This window comes from Momordica charantia (assembly GCF_013281855.1).
Source record: "Momordica charantia cultivar OHB3-1 chromosome 5 unlocalized genomic scaffold, Mcharantia_2.0 BLBB01000005.1, whole genome shotgun sequence".
Taxonomy (NCBI): Eukaryota; Viridiplantae; Streptophyta; class Magnoliopsida; order Cucurbitales; family Cucurbitaceae; genus Momordica; species Momordica charantia.
In genome coordinates, this window is record NW_028275163.1 from 15,729,088 (window position 1) to 15,735,658 (window position 6,571).

The 6,571-nt window shown below is 41.8% G+C and overlaps 1 long non-coding RNA gene across 2 annotated transcripts; it reads left to right on the forward strand.

Annotated features, from left to right (window-relative positions):
- The first annotated feature begins 289 nt into the window (after window positions 1–289).
- On the forward strand, window positions 290–2,584 carry LOC148211428 (uncharacterized). Of its 2 annotated transcripts, XR_015790989.1 has the most exons (4): window positions 290–605; window positions 709–894; window positions 985–1,019; window positions 2,226–2,584. It is a non-coding gene; the product is annotated as an uncharacterized LOC148211428 (long non-coding RNA). The 2 variants fall into 2 exon arrangements; XR_015790988.1 differs by having other exon boundaries at window positions 290–894.
- The last annotated feature ends 3,987 nt before the right edge of the window (window positions 2,585–6,571 follow it).

Below are 6,571 nucleotides of genomic sequence, written 5' to 3' on the forward strand. Positions count from 1 at the left end.
GCTAGTGTGTATTGTTACAGATTTAGTGGTGAGTTAGTAGCGTGTAGTTATTTATCAAGTTACGGTTTAGTACGGATTTCGCTATGTGACATTTGTTTTGGACCATTGGGCCATTTACGAAATTATATTATTGGCTTGTTTTAACAAGGAGGGGTTGGGTAAGTGGGCCTTAAACAAAAGGAAAAGAACCCAAGCCCAAGGGAGTAAAAGTTTTAAAACAAAGAAAAACCCTAGCCTTTATTCTTTCCTCTTCTTCTTCCTCTCTTTCCCTCTCTTGTTGGAGCCGTCGGCCACCCCCACTCGGGTTCTTCTTCTCCGGCGAGCAACTCCGTTCAGGCGACGCGACGAACAGCGGCGACATCGGAGCAGCAGGGGGCATCGGGCAGCGCAGCAGCAGCGTCGGAGCAGCAGGCGGCGTCGGGCAGCGCAGCAGCAGCGTCGGGCGTCGGGCAGCAGCTGGCTCGGGCGTCGGGCAGCAGCAGGCGGCGGCGCGTGGTCTCGAACAGCAGCAGGTGCGGCGGGGCAGCGCGTGGTGGCTGTTCACGGTGTTTTCCCTCGATCCGACAACCTCCAACGACTCGAATAGCTTAGATCCGGGAAGCCCGGTAATTTTCTTTGACCCACCCTTGTTCGAAGTTAGATTTGGATTACCCACACCTAAACGAAATCGATTTGGAATACCCACACCTAAGCGAAGTTGTTTTGTAGTAACGGACATCAAATCGAAGCCGTTGGAGGTCATTTTGGGCGTTTCTCGCTGCTGTAAAAACGTGGACAGCAGTGTTTTGGGTGGTATCCGGTGATTAACTTCATCCGTTCGAAGCCTGATTTACGCTACCCACCCCTTTGCAAGCTAGATCTAATTTACGCACACCTACACGAAGTCGTTTTGCGGTAATGAGACCCGTTGAACCCTCTTAGAGTTGTTTTCGAAGGCTGAACAGTATATTTATGTTGCTGTTTTTTTTCTGTTTTTGTGCGTAGGTGTGAGTTCGACGCAAACTTAAGGACGTAGTTGTGTAAGTAGCACCAGGGGGCGAGTGCGTACGTTATTTAGCGTTAACGGAATGGTTTTGATGCTATTTTTCTTGCTAAAATAATTTAATTGAGCATGTAGGGATTGTTAGTTTTGATTTGTGAACTTCTAGTGATTTTGTTGCCGTCTTTCTATTATTGAACACTTATGAGGAAACATGCTTCCTGTTCTTATTGTTGTAGGTGACTAGTAGATTCTGAATTGTTGTAGTTAGAAGTAACTGGCTCATGACGTTTTGCAAATATGTTGTAAATGAAATGCTCGCGTTGTTAAACTGATAATTTAGTTTATATTGTTTTAGTTGTGAGCTGTTGGGTGTATCTTGTTTATTACGAGGAAAAGCATGCTTGTAAACCGTGCAGTGAATTAGAATGTGAGAAATTTACCTGTAGGTGGTCATGGGAGGGTTAGTGAAGTGGTGAAGGGTGAAGGGTGAATGGACGGGTTGGTAGTCCGTTAACTATGGGTGTTCTGACCTGAAAATGCATATAAATCGCTTGGAAGTTCAAAGTCTTGAGTAGTGGCCTTGGGAATAAATGACAAGGCCGAACGTCAAATTTCGGTAAATGAGTATTGGGGTCTTCGGGATAAATGTCAAGGACCAATACGCTGGGAAGTCATCGGTACCTTGGGGATAAACGGCAAGGATCGGTGCACAGTTCAGGCCTTGGGAATAAATGGCATGGCCGAACATCAAGTTTCTGTAGAGGAGTATTGAGGTCTTGGGGATAAATGCCAAGGGTCAATGCGACTCGAGGAGTTAGGCTTGAGGGATTAAAGTAGAGTGGCGCTTGCAAAGTAGTGGTGCTAAGCCTTGGGAATAAGTGGCAAGGTCAAACATCAAGTACTGTAAAAGGAGGGGGGCGGTATCTTGGGAATAAATGTCAAGAGCCGTCATGCCTCGAGAAGTTAAGCGGGGAGTAACACAGGGGGGGGCGTAGAGGAAGGTTTAGTACTATGGGACAAGGGCTAGTGAATCATTGGTTGTAGTCTTGGTAGTTCCGACGCATGGTTGTTGCATGTAAATGTCAAGTTATTGTTCGTTGTCTCTCGCTGTCTATTTAATTCCCTTGCTATCGTTTTATTATATATGCCGTGACTGTGAGCATGATTTTGTGTTAGTTAGGAAGTGCTACTTACGGAGTACCTTACGTACTCACCCCCCCTTTTTATCCTTATTTGTTTTCAGGTGTGAACAGGGTCGACCGCGGTGATGACGTGGAGAGGGCTTGACCGAGGAGGGATCACTAGTCTAGTTAGTGAGGATAGAGGGAAGGGTCGTTTGGTACGAGTAGCGTTGGGATTTATGTTATTGCTAGGTGTGGACCGAGGAGAAATTTTGTATTCTTTAAAACTACTTTATTTGTTATGGATGTTGCTGGTAAACGCGTCACTGTTGTCGTTGGAGTTTAGGTGTACGGTTGTTTTATTTATTTAAGAATTTTAGCCACTGAGGCGGATATGAGATGTCTTTGTTTTTAAATTGCCCACGGAGAGCGAAGTTTTGACAGTTTATAAAATTGATATTTCTGGTAGAACGTATGAGAGTCAAAGCTTTATTTCATTTAAATTATTTCTCAGTGAGTTGCTTATCTCGTGTTTAGAGTTAAGGCTAGCTAGGTGAATTATTTAGCGTTGCCTAGGATGGTATATAACATCTTGGGCCTGGGGCGTTACAGAAAGCAACAAAGAAACACTAAGAATGATCAAGAGAAGGAAGCAAGGCTTGATGAATTTGGTGGAGAAGCTGCTGAAATTTATAGTTGTGCAGAATTGGTTAGGTAGGTCCTAAAACGCTGGTGGATCACCCATTTCCAACTCCTTTGACTGACCAAATCATGCTGAAACTGATAGTGGAACACTTCTTCTACACGTATGCATCGGTTGGAACCACCAAAACGCATTGGAAGACGCGTTTCATTAAGGGCAAAGTTGGAAGAAAACCAGGATTTCTGCAGCCTACCAGGCGCCTGGCGCCTCCAATGAAGGTTTTTCCGTCTTTTTGCTTCTTTTGATTAATTTGCATTCCCAAATGGTCCTAAAATGTCATAAATACAATATAAGCCAACCACAAACCATCATATATGAATTTTGCATGAATTGGAACTCAAACGACCGAGAAAAAGTCCGAAACAAAGTTAAAACATAGTAAAAACAGCATCTAAAACCTTCTTTTTACGCATGTAAACAAGCGTAATCATGCGCCTAAAGAACGAGACATTGTAATCCAAAAAGCGCTTATGAGGAACTTCTCGCATCCGTTCCCTCCATTCCTGAAGTTTCCTGAGGAGAAGTCTATTGATGAAGAAGAAGATGCTGGCGAATCTTAACCCGCGGGCGACGCCAGTGATGAAGAAGAAGGATAACTAGGGAAGTTGACGTTCCCTGCATATAATATGTTTAATTTTCTACAATGTACTTTCCAGGTCTAGTAGTATACAATTTGCATGTTTTAGGTAATTAAGTAGCTAATAGTATGTTTGCTTTAATTTTTTGCGTAGCTGTATAGTCCCTGTTGTATAGCTCAATACGAGCAAAGTGTGAAAAATGAATGTAGGTCGAGTAAGCTTTGTGTGCCAATCTGTTTTCACTTTTGCATAAGATGACTGGTATGTGGAAATCAATAGGAAACCTGCTCTTGCTGTAGTTAGGAAGGAATTTCCAAGTCTTGACCTTTTTCTAATGCATTCTATAGTAGCTCAGGAAAGCTTCACTCCGCTAGTATCCCTAGTTGGCCTAGAAATATTTCTCATAAGAATTTCAAGGATTGTCTTTTCCCCTCCTAACTTGCCAGCAAGCTATTGACCTTAGCAACAACCTACAAGAATTTAGCCTCTTTAGAACAAAGCAGATAGGCAGTAATCAAAGCACCAACTTTTCTATCCTATCTTCAATTTAAGTTTGGGGGAGGCTTATCCTTAGTATCCAATGTCATTAACTAAGCATTGAAGACAATGCTTCACATTAAGTTTGGGGGCGAGGAACTTTCATTTTATGGCATCATTCATTCTTGTAATTTCCATCGAAAGGCATTTACCTGTAAAGTTATGATAAATTTTGGGCCCTGTAATTCAGTTCTAAAAAAAACAAAAAAAAATCATTGCAAAGTGCTGCAGGGTCCAGAATGGCTAGTAGCCCATAGCTATCTTTGGAAGGTAGTAGTGAGCCAGCGGTCAGGAGTAAGGGGGCTAGTTTTAGAAAGGAGGCTGAGGAGATTTTAGAGAGCTTCTAAGGGTGAGGGTGGAATGAAGGTGTCTTGTGTAAATTAGGGTGAATAGTCTTAGTGCGAGAGTTGAATGTGTCCCTTCTGACGGAATGCTTGAGCAGGTTGAAAAATACTTACCGCAGTAATGGATCTTAGGTAGTAGCTAGAAGCAGTTGGCATGTTTAGTGAGCAAGATCTCAGGGATAAAAAAGTGCAAAACCCACCCAAGAAATAGTTCAAGTTTAGGGGTGTGATAACTCTCCAAAAGACAGTTATTTAGGCTTGAAATTTATCATATTTTTAGCTAAAGATAGGCACAAGATCACCCATTATAAACTTAGTGATGACATAAAGGAAAAGGTATTTGTCGTTCTTCTTAGCTTTGCGAATTTTCTTATAAGTTCAAATTTTGGTTTTTTATGTTGCAGCATTAACTATGCTACAGCATCACAATCAGAAAAAGAATAGAAAAGCAGCAGACTAACAGTGACAGTGACAGAACTGTTAAAAAGGGGAATTACCACAGTAATTGAGAAATCACCTGGAAGTGAGAGTTGGGGGCCCACGGATGTCGTTGTTGCCCTAAAAACAAAAGGGGTATAAAAGCATCATTAAAGGAAGGCTCAAAACATACTTTTCGACATCAATCATCCCTCACTTCAAAACATTCTCCCAAGAAAACCATATCGAGAAAGACAAAAAGAAGGTGGAGTCCGAAGCTGAGCTAGAGCAGAGGAAGAGAGAGAATACCACAAGGAGCTGAACCTTTCAGCTCCTTCGTTTCGCTCTTGCGCCCAATTTCTCTATGTATCGCTTCATTGATTTTTGTTTCTTTTTATTTTTCCTCATGACTATGCATAGCTAAGCCTATTTGAAAGGAGGAAGGGTTGTGAATTGTTTTTGGAGCTAAATATTGTGATGTTGATATTAATGATGAATGAGTTTTAAGTTGTTGTTGTGTTTAATCTCATTTTTAGTATGCTTGATCACCATTGTTGGAATACCTCTTTGTTAACTCTTGTAAAAGTGTAATAAGGAGTGATAAACTTCAGCTTGTGCCAGATTCTGCTTGTGTTAGAGAGTGAGTTCTTAGGCATAGGGCTCACCTAGCATGGCTGTAAACTGCTTTTAATCGTTGTGAGTTTGTCAATAAACCCTAGCAGCAGAAATTTGGGAAACCTGGAAAGGATCAACGTCTGTTTGGCCAATACTCACATTGTTAATGCTACAGCATTGTTTAAGCAACCAAGGAAAAGACACACCTAAGCCTTCCCTCTTACCTTGTTAAAACGAAGTAATCAACCTTCCTCATTAATTACCATTTAGTTAGACGCTATTAGAACCTGACTGTAGTGTGATTTACAGTAGTTAGTGTGCAAAGTAGCTCTTTAGTTTTTGAGACATTCTGTTCATTTCGAGTTGACCAAGAATTATTTGATTATATATTTTAGCTTTCTCGAAGCATTGTTAGAGTGTGTAGGCAACATTTCCCTGTGGATTTGAACTTTTTATTACTTGCTATAACGATAGTGTACACTTGCACATAAAGATTCATTTTCGTTCAACAGGCAATCGAGACCACCGACAGATAGGGCCGGCCCAAAGCACAGAGGCCAACCCACGGAGAGCCAACCTCACTTCGGCGTCGACCTCTTGTCAGCCTTAGATTGAGAATGTCCTTGGTGCTTTTCTTTCTCTCTCTCTTGGTCCCCGATCCAAATGTATGATGTTCAAACCCAAGGCCAAGCCTCGTCCCTGTTCCTCTACTGATGCTGGAGGCATCCTGGCCCATAAGCCCACAAGTATCAAACCTAGGGTTGACATCTTGTGAAACCCTAGAGGCAAATCGACTATAAATAGGGAGGAGATCACCAGGGTAGGGTTGTTCGGTTTTGCAGGTATCCGGTCTCTTGGTATTCGAGTTTGATGCATGAGGTGGAGTGAACCGGTCTACCAGAATCCAAGCATCAACAGTACTCAGATATTTCCTTTGTTACAAGTTGAATCAAAATCAAAGTCCAAGTTGTTCACAATTCAAGATTGTAGCTGTAGTTGCTGAAAATGATGTTAGTGGTGACGATTGAGTTATAGAAAAGGTTGCATGCCATGCATAAAAGCAATCCATCGTGCTATTAATTAACTACAAGTGATAATATGGAGATGCCTACTGCTATTATTGGGCTAAGATAGGACTGGTGAGGTCTTTCTATGTCATATATATCATATTAGAAATGTCTTATAACGAGAGAAAATATGTCGGTTGTTTGCCAAAAACAAAAAGAGAGAAAATATGTCAGGAATTACTTAGGAAGGTAAACGTGCCAAAAATA